At 39.8% G+C, this 16,893-nt stretch overlaps 1 non-coding gene across 1 annotated transcript; it reads left to right on the top strand.

Annotated features, from left to right (window-relative positions):
• Positions 1-15,869: 15,869 nt before the first annotated feature.
• LOC131257154 (small nucleolar RNA R71) lies at positions 15,870-15,976 on the top strand. The gene has a single exon (XR_009177169.1). It is a non-coding gene; the product is annotated as a small nucleolar RNA R71 (small nucleolar RNA).
• The last annotated feature ends 917 nt before the right edge of the window (positions 15,977-16,893 follow it).

The raw sequence follows: 16,893 nt of genomic DNA, 5'->3' as shown, positions 1-16,893 counted from the left end.
CATATCATGTGTAATCGGGAACCATCGAATTGATCATGCACTTCTTGACTTAGGAGCAAGCGTCAATTTGATTCCCTACTCGGTATACAAACAGTTAGGTTTGGGTGAATTAAAACCCACCCTAACCACACTACAACTTGCTGATCGCTCTGTTCGTGTACCAAGAGGGATAATTGAGGATGTGTTAGTCCAGGTCGATAGATTTTACTACCCTGTAGACTTTATCATCCTGGACACCGAACCCATCAATAACATGAGCACTCAGATTCCCGTCATTCTTGGTCGCCCATTCCTTGCCACGTCAAATGCAATTATCAATTGCAGGAATGGTATCATGACTATGTCTTTTAGAAATTTGACATTGGAGTCAAACATTTTTTTCAATAATGGCAGCAATGCAGAGGATGATGACGATTTCCACGACATTAACATGATTGACTCTTTCGTGGAAGATACGACACCTCTAACCTTATCCTCCGACTATCTAGAGACATGCCTGGCCCACTCCCATGAATTTGATGATGACATGATTAGGGAGACATGCGCCTTGCTTGATACTGCACCGGTACTTGAAGTTAACCGATGGAGGCCACAATTTGAAGAATTACCACAAACTAATATAGTGCCTCTACCGTCTAACCTCAAGCCGCCGAAGCTTGACCTAAAACCTTTGCCCTCTGATTTGAAATATGCATATTTGGGTCAAGATGAGACATACCCGGTGGTGATCTCTGCCCACCTGGAGAAAGAATAGGAGAGTATGCTTATATCTACTCTCATTGAGCATAAAGGAGCCCTGGGATGGACGATAGCGGACCTCAAAGGAATCGATCCCTCGATTTGTACTCACCACATATATCTTGAGGATAATGCAAAAACCGCTCGGCAACCACAACGTAGACTAAATCCAAACATGAAGGAAGTGGTTAAAGCCGAGGTTCTTAAACTACTGGACGTGGGTATTATATACCCTATATCTGATAGTCAATGGGTGAGTCCAACTCAAGTGGTCCCTAAGAAGTCCGGAATCACCATCGTAGCCAATGCTAATAATGAACTCGTGCCAACTAGAGTCACTACTGGTTGGAGAATGTGCATTGACTACAGGAAGTTGAATACCGTCACGAGGAAAGACCACTTCCCTTTACCATTCATTGATCAGATCCTGGAAAGGTTAGCTGGTCATTCCTATTACAGTTTTCTTGACGGGTATTCGGGCTATAACCAGATAGAGATAGCCCCTGAAGACCAGGAAAAGACCACATTTACATGTCCCTACGGCACCTTTGCTTACCGAAGGATGCCATTCGGACTATGTAATGCCCCTGCCACCTTTCAGCGATGTATGCTTAGTATCTTTTTTGATATGGTAGGGCAATATCTAGAGGTCTTCATGGATGATTTCTCTGTTTACGGTCCATCTTTCAGCAAGTGCTTGGAAAGTCTTAAATGTGTGCTGAAAAGATGTGAAGAAAAGAACCTGGTACTTAATTGGGAGAAGTGCCATTTCATGGTTCAGAAGGGAATTGTCCTTGGACATATCATCTCGTCCAAAGGAATCGAGGTAGATAAGGCAAAAATCGATCTTATCTCTAACCTACCTCCACCCAAGAACATCAGAGACGTGCGATCCTTCTTAGGACACGCAGGATTTTACAGGCGATTCATAAAGGACTTTAGTCTCCTCTCTCGTCCATTATGTAATCTTCTTCAAAAGGATGTTCCGTACGAGTGGACTGAGCAATGCCAGGAAGCTTTCACCAAGCTTAAAGGCACATTAACCACTGCACCTATCATGCAACCACCCGACTGGAATCTTCCTTTTGAGCTTATGTGCGACGCTTCTGATTATTCTCTTGGGGCGGTCCTAGGCCAGAGAAAAGATAAGAAGCCCTACGTCATTCATTACGCAAGTAGGACTCTAAATCCTGCCCAAGTGAACTACTCGACTACAGAAAAGGAACTCTTAGCCGTAGTGTTCGCCTTGGACAAATTTAGGTCCTACCTGATCGGATCCAAGATCATTATATATACAGATCATGCGGCATTGAAGTATCTTCTTTCTAAGAATGATTCTAAGCCTCGCTTGATAAGATGGATCCTTCTACTCCAAGAATTTGATTTGGAAATTAAAGATAAAAAGGGAGTAGAGAACGTAGTGGCCGATCACCTTTCTCGCCTTAATACCTCTGAGTCCCTTGAGGCGACCCATATCAATGACATGTTCCCTGATGAACAGCTGTTCAGAGTCTCCCATTCACCTTGGTTCGCTGATATTGCTAATTATCTTGCTACAGGTGCCATACCGACATAGTGGACTGTGCAAGATAAGAAGAAAATTTTCACCGAGGTGCGCAACTTTTTCTGGGATGATCCTTATTTATTTAAATATTGCCCAGACCAAATTCTAAGGAGATGTGTACCAGACAATAAGCATCAGAGCATCATCTCCTTCTGTCACTCAGAGGCCTGTGGTGGTCACTTTTCTGCTAAAAAGACCACGACCAAGATCCTGCAGTGTGGCTTTTACTGGCCCACTATGTTTAGGGACACTCATGAGTTTTGCAAAGCTTGTGAGCGTTGTCAGAAATTGGGAGCATTGTCCCGTCGAAATATGATGCCTTTGAATCCCATTCTTATCATTGAAGCATTTGATTGCTGGGGCATCGATTTCATGGGACCATTCCCCCAATCGTTTGGGAGTCTGTATATTTTGCTCGCCGTGGATTATGTCACTAAATGGGTCGAAGCGATTCCGTGTCGAAAGAATGACCATCGCACGGTCATTAAATTCCTAAAAGAAAACATCCTTTCTCGATTCGGAACACCTCGAGCCATCATTAGTGATGGGGGCTCACACTTCTGTAATAAACCATTTGAGAGCTTAATGAAGAAATATGGTATCTCTCATAAGGTGAGCACCCCATACCATCCACAGACAAGTGGACAAGCTGAGATTTCCAATAGGGAGATTAAACACATTTTGGAGAAAACGGTTAACCCTGATCGTAAGGATTGGTCAATTCGATTGACCGATGCCTTATGGGCATACCGTACTGCATTCAAAACCCCTATTGGAATGTCTCCCTTTAGACTTGTCTATGGGAAGGCTTGTCACTTGCCTGTGGAACTGGAACATAAAGCGTACTGGGCGATCAAAAATCTTAATTTCAATCTTGACAACGCTGGCTCGCTACGCAAACTTCAACTGAATGAACTCGAGGAAATCCGGAATGATGCGTACGATAATTCGAGAATTTACAAGGACAAGATGAAAGCATTTCATGACCAACACATTTTGCGAAAATCATTCACGCCTGGTCAGAAGGTCCTTTTGTACAATTCTCGATTACATCTCTTTCCGGGTAAGCTTCGATCTCGTTGGACCGGCCCTTACATTGTTGTTACTGTTTTTCCTCATGGGGCCGTTGAGATAAGAGATCCCGACAATGGCAAGGAGTTTAAAGTCAATGGCCATCGATTGAAACCATTTGTCGAGAAATTTGATTCAGAGGACATGTCCATGCCTCTGACTGATCCTGTTTACCAGGATTGATCTCCTAGTCTGATGGAGGTATAGGTAGGTTTCCTGTTTTCTTAGGACTAGAGTAGTTGCCTTATTTGTCTAGCTGAAGACGGTAAACTTAGCGCTCCTGGGAGGCAACCCAGCTCGTTATTTCATTTCAATAGTTAGTTCAATGTTTGTGGGTAACATTACTGCAAACCCTCACGAGACTACAACTCGTCCACTAGGGGCAACCTAGGGGTTTAAAGGCTTGTTGCATGCGCTAAATGCAATTGAGAGCACCTGCGAAAGTGGTATATGTAGGATTTTATTTTTGTTAGTTTTGTGTTACTTTCTCTCTCGTGCTGACCGGATTTCATGCTGCGATCTCTTGGAAAGTCTCTCACGATTCATCATCCAGGTACTATCCTTCCTTCACTTTTTCTTTACTTTTGTTGTCCTATGCGCATTCCATACTCATATCTTTTACATTGAGGACAATGTAGGTTTTAGGTTGGGGGTGGGAGATTAGGTTACCTAATCAGTATTTTCTTGAGCAAAAATTGTGAAATTTTTTAATTTTTTTCGGGACTTTCTGGTGAATTCAAAGTGATTTGACGACCATCTTTGATTTAGAATTACAGGATATGGAATGTTGGTGATTTACTGCTTTTGGATTCAGTTGCTCGTTAGATTTCACAGTTAAGTTTAATTATTAAGCCATGATTAGAAGTTGTAAACATTGATTGAGTCATGATTTCACATGTCACATCTCGCTTACACATTAAGATTTCAGTTTGAAACTGAAGGGTTAATTTGGTGATTAGTAAGCATAGAAGGAACCAACTTGAACAATTGCCCGTCATGATCAATTAAAAGGAAAAGATACCGTTGATAAAGGTTAGGCAAAGAATCTTCACTATAGGTTTGCTCCCTATAGGTGAGGACTTAATCCCCTTCTTGATTTTTAATTTTTTTCTAAAAAAAAAAAAAAAAAAGGAGAGAACTGAAGGAATGAAAAGATGATCTTTGAGGCAAGCTTTGGTTATTATGAATTCTCTTGTTGGTTACCAACGATATCCTGAAATAAAGAATTGAATATTAATGTTGAAAGTTGGGATTACACTTTACACCTGTGGAACTCAATGTTTAGGATTATTCTAATTAAGGGACTAATACTTTGAATTTGGTTATAAAGTTTATCGTGTGTTTGAGTCTAGGAGAGAGTAAGGCCCAACATTCATGGATTGTTGAATTCTAAATATCTGGATTGTTTTCTAAAATCACTTGAGTTCATAGAAATTCTCCTGTAATTCTCAACTTATTTTTCGCATATTTTGCTCGGGACTAGCAAAATGCTGGTTGGGGGTTGTGTTGAGGGTCAAATATTGCGTATTAGACCCAGTTATTGCATAGATTTACAATCATTGATACCGTTTAATAGCCTGATTTAATCATGTTTGTGATGCAGAGTGTATTTACAAGCATGAACTGAAAAAGGGTGCTTAAACCATGGATTTGACGCTCTGATGACACCTAAGGCAAGGGACGGATTCCAGGAGACCCCAGATCAACAGAATTACACATCAGGGACCCAAGAAAATCGAGGAATTGAAGCTCAAGTGGCCTGAAAAGCATCCAGAATGCAAGATCACCGGGTTCCCACCATCCGTTCAGTTCGAAACTCCATACGTGGCCTGAGGACCATAAATGAACCGTACATGTAAATTTTCATCCATTGGATCGCTGTGGAAGTGGCTCAACGGACAGATCAGCCCACAAATTATCTATCTGGGGCCCGCCTGATAGCTGGATATACTTCATTTTTGGTTTCAACCCCTTAAATGAGATAGAGAAACGGATGGATGGAGCGGATTTGGCATGAACATCATGATGGGCCCCACCTTAGGTTGCATGTGTACACATTACATGGGTGTGTGACACGCACCGGACCATGAAATCGGTCAGCGCGCTCGCTGACCGATCCCTTCTACAAAACAGGTTCTCTCACCTGCGAACGCAAAACAGAGCCTGCGGAAGTGTCTTGTGGGCCACCATCATGATGCGACGGTCCGATCTGGACCGTCCATTGGAATCCCACGGGTCCACTGGCCAAAACCTAGGTGACCTTTTGGCCCCATGCAGATGCAAACACGAAGATCGATGCACAACATAGGATGAACGGTGAATTGAGTGAGTACAATGGGCCACACAAGAACCTACGAAAACTACTCCTCCCCGACTGATTTTTCACAAGGATTTCAATGGACGGTGGGGATTTCTCAACCGATTTCGATCAGGGCCTCTACCAACATCCCAGCGCAAGAAGCACCGAGCTCTGTTGAGCGCAACCGGTATTTTCGGGCCGTTCCATGATCAAGAGGAGGATCGGATTCTCTATCTGGACCGTCCAAATTCTGTCCATGGTGGGTCTGATTAGAACCAAGACGATTGAATGTCTTGGATCAAGTTTTGTTGCAGAAAATTCCGTTACAAACGGAGGTCTTTTGCTTTGCTGCGTAACAGAGAGTCAGTCTTCTAAACTGACTCTTCTCCAGCCAGATACGCCAGGGGGGGAGATTCTGCGGAAGGTCGGGTTTTCGCACGCCAACCTCAGCTATAAGAGGTCAGTTGCTGCTGCACGTCGAAGGGGGGGGGTCGGTTTTGGTTTTGAAGGAGAGAGAGGAGCTCGGTTTAGGAGGGAGTTGCTGCGGCTGCACGTGAGGGAAGAAAAACAGAGGTCGGCTGAAGGTGGGCTCGTCTTTAGCTGAGGCAGCGTGTGAGGGACGGTGGGATCAACAGGGTTTGGCTTTGAAGGAAGGAAGGAAAGGAAGAAAAAAGAAGAAACAGAGAAGGACGTACGGCTGGCTTGGGTTTGGGCTGGCACGTGAGCTAAGCCTGGTTTTTCTCTTCTTTTCCTTTATATTTCCTTTATTTTTTTTAATGATCAGCCCATCCATGTGTGGCTAACCCTCTTAGCTAGGGCTAAGAGGTGAAGCCTGTAGCGAGATGGGAGACACTATCTCATGCGTTTAATTTGGATTTCTGAACTGAGTTTAAGTTGATTATTCAAGGAATATTTTTCTTAGTCTTTCATGGTCTGTTGTGACTGAAATTACAATGGGTTTGCAATGGCTTTGAATATTTCTTCCCCTTTTTAAGTTTATGAAGTCAGGAAGCCCTGTTGTTCATCATTGTTCCATGGGCATGGTAGGATGACAGTACCCTTCCTGATCTTCATACATTGTTTGTTGGTTGGTAATTAGTTTAATTCTGTTGTTTACCTTGTCTCCTGGGCATGGTTTGATGATGGAATCCATTCTAATTCATATACCTTTCATCTCTTGAAAACCAGATCAAATAAGTTCAGTTTGAATTCCATAACCATTGATGCAGGCATAAGATCTCCCTGATCTCTACAAGTGGATCCTCTGAATCCCTAGTTTCCTTCCTCTGAATTTCTTAAAGTTTTAGATAATTATTCTACAATTATTCCTTAAATTTCTATTTGGTTAGATCCTATCTTAGTCTAGTTCTAGTTTTACCTAGTTTCAGATAACGTACAGATATCAGTCCCTGTGGATTCGACCTCGGTCTTACCGAGTTTATTACTACATCACAACCCTGCACTTGGGGTGTGAACAGTTAACCCAAATAAGTGGGCCCCATTTGCCATAGACGAATAGTTTCGTACTATCGAATTTGATATAACCATGGCTGAGGGCCGATTTTCATATTATGGTTTGATCGGCTGTTCATATATGGATCCCGCCTTGCTTATAGGCTGATTATCGATTTCAATTTTTGATTTTGATTATCAATTCCGATTTTCGATTCCAATTATCAATTTCGATTTTCGATTTCGATTATCGATTTCGATTCTAAGTATATGGCAACATAGCATCATGATACATGTCCATATACATCATCTTCATGCTTGTGATGAGATGAGTGATTGATCATAGCACATGCCTTCGGGCAGATTGTTTATGGGCTCCCTGATAGGTGGAATTGCCCTACATGAGCGCACAATACACGTAGGATTGCTGCATGAATGGATAGTGTGATTCATGCATTTCACATTGTGTGACATAGTTACTGTACGCCCTAGCGACATCAGGGCCGTAGCCTCCACAGGCGTATCATGGTTGGCAGGATTGGACACCAAAAATCTTGTTCTACATGGGGTGTTATAGATGTCCCTGGGTGAAAGTTCCCAAACCCTTTATGGTACCAGGTGGTTGCTCCAACGTCTAGACCGAGTGAGTGCATGAGCGTCGAGTGCCGATTACCAGAAAGCCGCATTTTCCACTGTGTCGTGGCCGGTTGGAAGGGGTGCGGCCTTAACCGCCCGAGAGGAGGGGGCAAAGTTAGGCTGAGTTTGACCAGCTCGAGGAATGGGTCCGCTATCGATGAGCCGAGCCCGATATTGGCAGGCAGATAGTGAGGTCTCTTCTACTCACCTTATTGTACCTGATAGGGCGACAATTTGGTTTGGAGTGTACTAGACCCCAGCGATTTTTCAGAGTTGAGCTGTATTGATATGTGGGCTTAGATGAGGATTGGTGTGCTTGGTTTGCATTTTGCATCGCATGGCCCTAGTATGGCCAACATCATTCATGCCTTGCATCGCATGGCCTTGGTACGGCCTATAATATTCATGTATTCATCAGCATATTTCGCATTACTCTGATATTGCATAATGACATTACTACATTGCGCACACACTTGCACCACCCTCTAAGATTTCCATAAGCTTATGCATAACCGTTGCGTGCAGGTTACATTGGATCGCAGCAGCGCTAGGGATAGAGCGCGTGGCAGATCATCTTAGAGCTTTTATCTATCATCATTGTATTTTCCTTTACGCGCACTGTACTTATAAATTTTTAATCATAGTGAAAATGTGATGGAGTTTTTGGTTGTCGTTTGTGGGTTATGCTTTTGGTTATGCTTATTACAAATCAAACTGACGTTGAAAATCCTCCTCGTAGTATCTTAGGATCGAAACTAGCGAATGGGCGCTGGGAGCTGAGAATGGGGTATTACGGAGGCTGTCAGCCCCAAATTCGGCGGTTAGAAATTTTGTGAGCCCGGTTTCCAAGTTTGGGGTGTGACACGGTTAGACCGAAAAGACACCAGTCGAATTGAGATAGGGATTCTTTACACTAACAGATCGGAAGAATCTAGGTCATCCCACACAATAATCTCCACATTGACTTGCATTCTATAGGGTCGCGATGTAGTAATAATCTCGGTAAGACTAAGGTCGAATCCACAGTGATTGAAACTTATATGTTTCTGAAATTAACTAGAAGTAAAACTAAAAGAAGATGTGAAACTAATTCTGAAGTATTTGAGAGAGTAATTATGAATAGAGTAATTAAAACTAAGAATTTAAAGGTGGGAACTAGGGTGCTAAGGATCCACTTGTAGTGATCAGGGAGCCCTCTTACTTTATTCAAGTGACACAATTAGAATTGGAGTCCTATCCTATCTAATTGGAAAATATATTAATAAAATAAAATCTGAACTTCCATTGACCTAATTCTCAATGAAGGAGAACTATGATAATTGACAAGGATTCCATCACCAAACCATGCTTAGGAGACAATGGCAAACAACAGGATTTACCAATCCCATAATCTCAAAGCAGGAGAATTGCGAAGATTATGAAGGATTCTATCACCCTACTATGCCCAAAGGATGATGATGAACAACATGACTTACTAATTTCACAATCTCAAATCAGGAAAAAAAGATACTCAAAGCTATTGTATATCTACTATAATTTGAGTCACAATAAACCATTAAAAATTGAAAGTATTCTTTAAATATCAAATTAGAATTCATAGAGTTCAGCATAAACATGGATCAAAGCGATAAAAACATCCGATTATGCTAAAAGCTTCACCTTTTAGCCCTAGCTAAGTGGTTTAGCCAAGCATAGATATAATTGGATCTAAAATCCTAGAAGAAAGCATGAAAACAACTTAAGAAAAAGAAAAAAAAAACTCTTGGTAATGACTTCTCCACCCTTTTACTCCACTCCTTAAGCCCTAGAAGATGCCTAGGAACATCCTAGGGAGTCCTATTTATAGTTTTGGAACTCCAACTTTCGCACCTAGTTGGAAAACTCTAGAAACTGCCTCAAATTTACGCAGTGTGTTAAAATAGATTTCACTCTGCATAGTTTTTCAAAATAGACTTCACTCTGTGCAATTTCACAAAATGACCTAGACTTTCAGAATACACTTTTTAAGGGCGATTTCAAGATTCCTTTTCCTCACTTTAAATCTTAGATTCTCTTCATTCCTCACTTGGTTTTCTTGGATCTTTGGCACATGAATTCTTCAATCTTGCTCTCCTAAGATCCTTCCATTGCCTTGGTGATTCTTGAGCATCAAATCCATGCTTTTATCGCCCTTTTCAATCCAAGCTCTTAAATTCACCTTGCAACACAAACATGCGTAGAATAGAACATTACGCCTTACCATGTTCATAAAACCAAGATATAAATGGGGGATAATATGCAATATTTGACCCTCAATATAATTCCCAACCAGCATTTTGCTAGTCCTGAGCAAAGTATGCGAAAAATATTACAAGAACCACGGGATAATTTCTATGAGCTTAAGTTCTATAAGCTTAAGTGGTTTAAAAAAAATCCAGATAGTAGAATTCTAAAATACATCAATATTGTGTATTACCTTCTCCTAAACTATAGCACTTAGTATGTTTCATAATCAAGTTCAAAACATTAATCCATCAATTAGAACAATTCCAAACATTGAGTTCCATGGGTGCAAAATGAAGTCTAGACTTATCACAATCAAAGGTTTAATTCTTCATTTTATTATAATAATGGCAATCTAAAGAGCATTCAAGGCAACCAAAACCTAAACCGAAACTTACCTTACAGTTCATAATTCCCTCTTTTATTCCTCTAGCTTTTGATTTTTTTATCAATGGCTTTGACATTATGTCAACCTTTTTAAAGATCTTTAATAGGTGGCCTTTTCGAAGACAAATATTTTTTAGCTGGATATTATTATTATTATTTTTTACATGATGGACAAATTCCCTAGGTTGGTTCCTTTCATGCTAGATAATTACCAAGTTAACAATTCAATGTTGACTGAAGCTTTAATGTGAAGCTAGATGTGACATATGACATCATGACTCGATCAATGTTTAAAACTCCTAATCGTGGATTAATAATTCGAACTTACTTTGAAATCTCCAAGTAACTGAATCCAAGATATATAAATTATCAATATTAAGCATCTTAAACTTCAATTTTTTTTTAAAAAAAATTCTTACAATTTTTGCTCAAAGACTACGAAAATAACTGATTAGTTTACCTAATTTCCCATCCCTAATCTAAAATCTACATTGTCCTTAATGTAAAAGAAATAAGCATATAATGCAAAAGAGGCAACGAAGAGAAAAAGGGAAGGAATAAGAAGATAGTACCTGAAGAAGGAATTTTGAGGCTTTACCTATAATCTCAGTATGAAGATGGGTTAGCATAAAAGACTCAAACAGCCAATAAGCAAACTATCCTAAATAGCGGAAAACAAACTATCCTAAATAGCAGAACGAAAACTATCCTAAAACCGCAGAAAGCAATAAACCTAACTACACCTCTATTAGACTAGGAGGTCAATCCTGATAAACAAGATCATTAAGAGGTGCGGATATGTCCTCTGAATCAAAATTTTCAACAAATGGCTTTAAACGATGTCCATTCACTTTGAAATCATTACCATTGTTTCGATTTCGAATCTCGATGGCCTCATAAGGATAAACATTAATAACAACGAAAGGGCTGGTCTAACGAGATCGGAGTTTTCTCGAAAAGAGATGTAACCGAGAATTGTACAAAAGGATCTTCTGACCTGGTGTGAATGGTTTTTTGAGAATGTGTTGGTCATGAAACACCTTCATTATGTCCTTGTAAATTCTTGAATTTTCATATGCGTCATTCTGGATTTCTTCGAGTTCATTTAACTAGAGTTTGCGTAGAGAGACAGCATTGCCTTAATTGAAGTTTAGATTTTTAATTGCCCAGTAGACCCTATGTTCCAACTCCACAGGTAAGTAGCAAGCCTTCCCATAGACAAGTCTAAATGGAGACATTTCAATAAGGGTTTTAAATGTATAGTAAGCGTATAAAGCATCAGTCAATCAGATTGACCAATCCATGTGGTTAGAGTTAAACGTCTTTTTCAAAATGTGTTTAATTTTCCTATTGGAAATCTCAGCTTACCCACTTGTTTGTGGGTGGTATGGAGTGCTCACCTTATGAGAGATGCTATATTTCTTCATTATGTTCGCAAATGGCCTATTACAAAAATGTGAGCCCCCATCACTAATGATGGCTCGAGGCATTTTGAACCGGGAAAGGATGTTTTTTTTTAAAAGAATTTAATGACCGTTTGATGATCATTATTCCGACATGGAATCACTTTGACCCATTTAGTGACATAGTCTACTGCTAGCAGAATGTATAAATTCTCAAAAGATTGGGAGAATGGTCCCATTAAATCGATGCCCAAGCAATCAAATGCTTCTATGATAAGAATGGGGTTTAAGGGCATCATATTTCGACGAGTCAATGCTCCCAATTTCTGACAAGGCTCATAAGCTTTGCAAAACTCATGAGTGTCTCTGAACATGGTGGGCCAGTAAAAGCCACACTGCAGAATCTTGGCTGTGACTTTTTAGCAGAAAAGTGACTATCACAAGCCTGAGAGTGAATGAAGGAGATGACACTTTGGTGGTCATTATCTGGCGCATATCTCCTTAAGATTTGGCCTGGGCAATATTTAAACAAATACGGATCATCCTTGAAAAACTTGCATACCTCAATGAAGAATTTTTTTCTTATCTTGCGCAGTCCAATGTGTTGGCGTAAAACCTGTGGCAAGATAATTAGTAATATCAGCAAACTAAGGTGAGTGGGAGACTTTAAACAATTGTTTGTCAGGGAACATGTCATTTATCTGTGTTGTCTTAAGGGAATCAAGGAGATCAAGGCGGGAAAGATGGTCAGCCACGACATTTTCTACTTCCTTTTTATCTTTTATTTCCAAATCAAATTCTTGGAGTAGAAGGATCCACCTTATCAAAAGGGGCTTAGCATCATTCTTAGAAAGAAGATACTTGAGCGTCGCATTATCAGTGTAGATGATGATCTTAGATCTGATCAAGTAGGACCTAAATTTGTCCAAAGTGTATACTACAGCTAAGAGTTCCTTCTCCGTAGTAGAGTAATTCATTTGGGCAGGATTTAAGGGTTTACTTGCATAATATATAACATAGGGCTTTTTTTTTCAGTTCTCTGGCCTAGCACCACCCCAAGAGCCTAGTCAGATGCATCACACATAAGTTCAAAAGGAATACTCCAATCGGGTGGCTACATGATAGGTGCGGTGGTTAGCATGCCTTTGAGCTTAGAAAAAGCTTCATGACATTACTCAGTCCACTCGTATGGTACATCCTTTTGAAGTAGATTGCATAAAGGATGAGAGAGGTGACTGAAGTCCTTTATAAATCTTCTATAAAATTCGGCGTGTCCCAAGAAGGACCACACATCTCGTATGCTTTTGGGTGGAGGTAAGTTAGAGATAAGGTCAATCTTACCCTTATCAAACTCAATTGCTTTGGACGAGATGATATGTCCTAGGATAATTCCCTTACGAACCATGAAGTGGTACTTCTCTCAATTCAATACCAAGTTCTTTTCTTTACATCACTTCAGCACATTTTTCAAAATTCGCTGAAGGATGGACCAAAGACCGAGAAGTCGTCCATGAAGACCTCTAAATATGCCCCACCATATTAGAAAAAATACTCAACATATATCACTGAAAAGTGGCAGGGGCATTACATAGACCGAATAACATCCTTCAGTAAGCGAAGGTGTCATATGGACATGTAAATATTGTCTTTTCCTGATCTTCAAGGGCTATCTTGATCTGATTATAGCCTAAATATCCATCAAGGAAACAGTAATAGGAATGACTAGCTAGGCTTTTTCAAAATTTGATCAATGAAGGGCAAAGGGAAGTGTCTTTCCTCGTGACGGTATTCAACTTCCTATAGTTAATGCACATTCTCCAACTGGTAGTGATCCTAGTTGGCACGAGTTCGTTATTAGCATTGGCTATGATGGTGATTCCAGACTTCTTAGGAACCACCTGAGTCCGACTCACCCATTGGCTATCAGATATTGAATATATGATACCCACATCCAATAGCTTAAGAACCTCGGCCTTAACCACTTCTTTCATGTTTGGATTTAGTCTACGTTGTGGTTGCCAATAGGTCTTCACATTTTCCTCAAGATGAATGCAGTGAGTACAAATTAAAGGGTCAATTCCCTTAAAGTCTGTAATTAACCATCCAAGGGATCTTTTGTGCTTAATGAGAGCAGAGATAAGCATGCTCTCTTGTTCTTACACCAGGTGGGAAGAGATCACCACCGGGTATGTCTCATCTTAACCTAAATAGACATATTTCAAATCAGAGGACAAATGTTTTAGGTCAAGCATTGGCATCTTAAGGTTAGATGGTAGAGGCACTACATTAGTTTAGGGCAATTTTTCAAATTGTGGCCTCCACCGGTTAACTTTAAGTACCGGCACAGTATTAAGCATCATACCTGTCTCCCTAATCACATCATCATCAAAATTATGGGAGTGGGCCAGGCACATCTCTAGAGGGTCAGAGGATAAGGTCAGAAAAGTTCTATCTTTTACGAAAGAGTCAATCAGGTTAATATCATGGGAATAGTCATCTTCCTCTGGCTGTTTTCTTGTATTGAAAAAGATATTTAACTCTAATGTCAAATTTTCAAAAGATAAACTCATGACTCTATTCTTGCAATTAATGATTACATTTGATGTGGCAAGGAATGGGCGACCAAGAATGACAGAAATTTGAGTGCTTATGTTTATGATGGGTTGAGTATCCAAGATGATAAAATTTATTGGGTAATTGAATTTATCAACCTGGACTAGCACATCCTCAATTATCCCTCTCGGTACATGAACTGAGCAATCGGCAAGTTGTAATGTGGTCCGGGTGGGTTTTAATTCACCTAGACCTAGTTGTTCGTAGTCCGAGTAAGGGATCAGATTTACACTCGCTCCTAAGTCAAGAAGTGCGTGCTCAATCTGGTAATTCTCAATTACACAGGCAATGGTCAGGATCTTTATATTTCTATGGCACATCTTGCTTCAGGATGACACTCACTTTTTCTGTTAAAAAAAATTCTTTTGAATATTTTGCCATCTTTTAGTCATATATAAGTCTTTCAGAAATTTGACATATGAAGGTATTTGTTTAATGAAATCTAGTAGAGGAATATTGACCTTCACTTGTTTCAGCATCTTTAGAATGTCCTGAGAGTTAGAGAGTGGTTTTGATGTAATCAACCGTTGGGGGAATGGTTCAATAGGCTTACCTTAAAGTTCCGATTCTAATTCTTATAGAGCAGTTCTAGGTCTATCAGTTTCATCTATTTTCAGGTCCTTAAACTTTTCAGCCCTAACTGGAATAGATTTGTTAATTGTTTTACCACTGCTAAGGGTGGTGATAGACTTGGCTTGCTCCATTTGATTTAAAGAGCTTAGATCACTTATTTCGTATTGCGGTTTAGGATTGAGGAAAGCTTGAGCAGGAAGCATCTCCTTCTCTATAACCATAACACGTGAATCCATCTTTTGCATAAATTTTACAAGTTCTCATAATGCTTGGGTAAGCTCTTAAGTTTGTGTGGAATTTTGAACTGGTTCCTCTTGAGGCTTCCATTGATTTGGAATTTGATTAGGGAATCCTTGAGGAGTAGCAGTTTGTCCATTCCTCCAACTAAAGTTTGGATGATTTCTCCAACTAGGATTGTATGTATTGGAGATGGGTTCATTGAAAGGTCTTTGGTAATTATTCATACATTAGTTCACTCATTCAGTACCTCTTAAAAAGCAAGTATTGTTGGGCAATTTCCAGTTGTGTGAATGTTGCAAGCATAAAAACCGCAAACAGTTTCCTTAGCATTATCCTTCTTTAGTTCCATGACTTCGAATTTCCTTATGAGATTATCCACTTTAACATTGATATCATCATCCTCTTTTAGAAGGTATATTCGCCCCTCTCATTTGATTGACTGGGCCCATAAGTGGTGCTCGATTTTGGGGAGGTGTCCCATGATTGTGCATTTTCAGTAAGTCTATCCAAATAATCACACACATTATTGACATTTTTGTTCATGAATTCCTCATTGCACATTGTCTCGACTAATTAGCGCATGGGAGATGTCAGTCCATCATATAAAAAGTATGTAATGTGCCACGTTTCAAAACCGTGTTGTGGGCATGAACTGACAAGATCATTGAATCGCTCCTAACATTGGAAGAATGTTTCATCTTCCTTTTGGGCGAAGTTCATGATTGACTTTCTGAGGGTGTTCGTTTTATGGTGTGGAAAAAATTTCTTTATGAACTCCCTTGTCATATCATTCCATCCACCACTAGATCGAGGACGTAGTGAGTGCAACCACGTCTTAGCTTTCTCTTTCAAAGAAAAGGGAAAGAGTTTCAACGTGATCGTATCATCAAACATGATAAGAAAATATAAAGTGATTATGATCTCATCAAACTCTTTTAGGTGTAAATACGGATTTTCATACTCAAACTCATGGAATTTTGGAAGGAGTTGGATCACCCCTGACTTGATATTCATATGTCCTATATTTTTTGGAAAAATGATGCATGAAGGTGTGTTCAACCCCGCCAGTTATATATAATCTTGTAAAGTACGAGGCAGGGGTGCTTGATGCACCTCATTCATATCCTGGATTTCCTCAACCTTAGGTTGAGGTGGATATGGAGGTTTATTAGTCTTTTGATTGGCAGCCATAACTTAAGTTAACTTTATGGATCTCGAGTGGTGTCTAATCCTGTGATGGATAGATAACCCCTCAACCAATCCTCCTTCACTCAAGAGACATCAAGTATTGTCACGGACCTACTTGGGTATGAAACACTCTCAGCCTTCAATTTCAGAATCTAACCTAAAGCTAAAAGAAAAAAGGAAATAGAAATATAGAAATAGAAAGAGAGAGAATTAAAAAGAAGTTACCAAATTAGAAGTTTCTATATTGGGATCCTGTAGAAGAAAAAGGAAAGTGAATTAGTTTTTAAAAACGAAAAACGAAAGTTTCTAAAAATAAAAAGTAAATTAGTTTCTAAAAAAGATTAGGAAAGGAAATTAGTTTCTAAAAACAAAAAAAGGAAAGTTTCTAAAAGTTAGTTTTAAAAAACAGATTAGGAAAGTTTCTAAACCTAAAAATAGAAAGGTAAATTAGTTTCTAAAAAAACAAT

The sequence above is a fragment of the Magnolia sinica genome, chromosome 9 (assembly GCF_029962835.1).
Source record: "Magnolia sinica isolate HGM2019 chromosome 9, MsV1, whole genome shotgun sequence".
NCBI lineage: Eukaryota > Viridiplantae > Streptophyta > Magnoliopsida > Magnoliales > Magnoliaceae > Magnolia > Magnolia sinica.
Note: the sequence above shows the minus strand (reverse complement) of the source record. Positions and strands in the feature narration are given on the sequence as shown.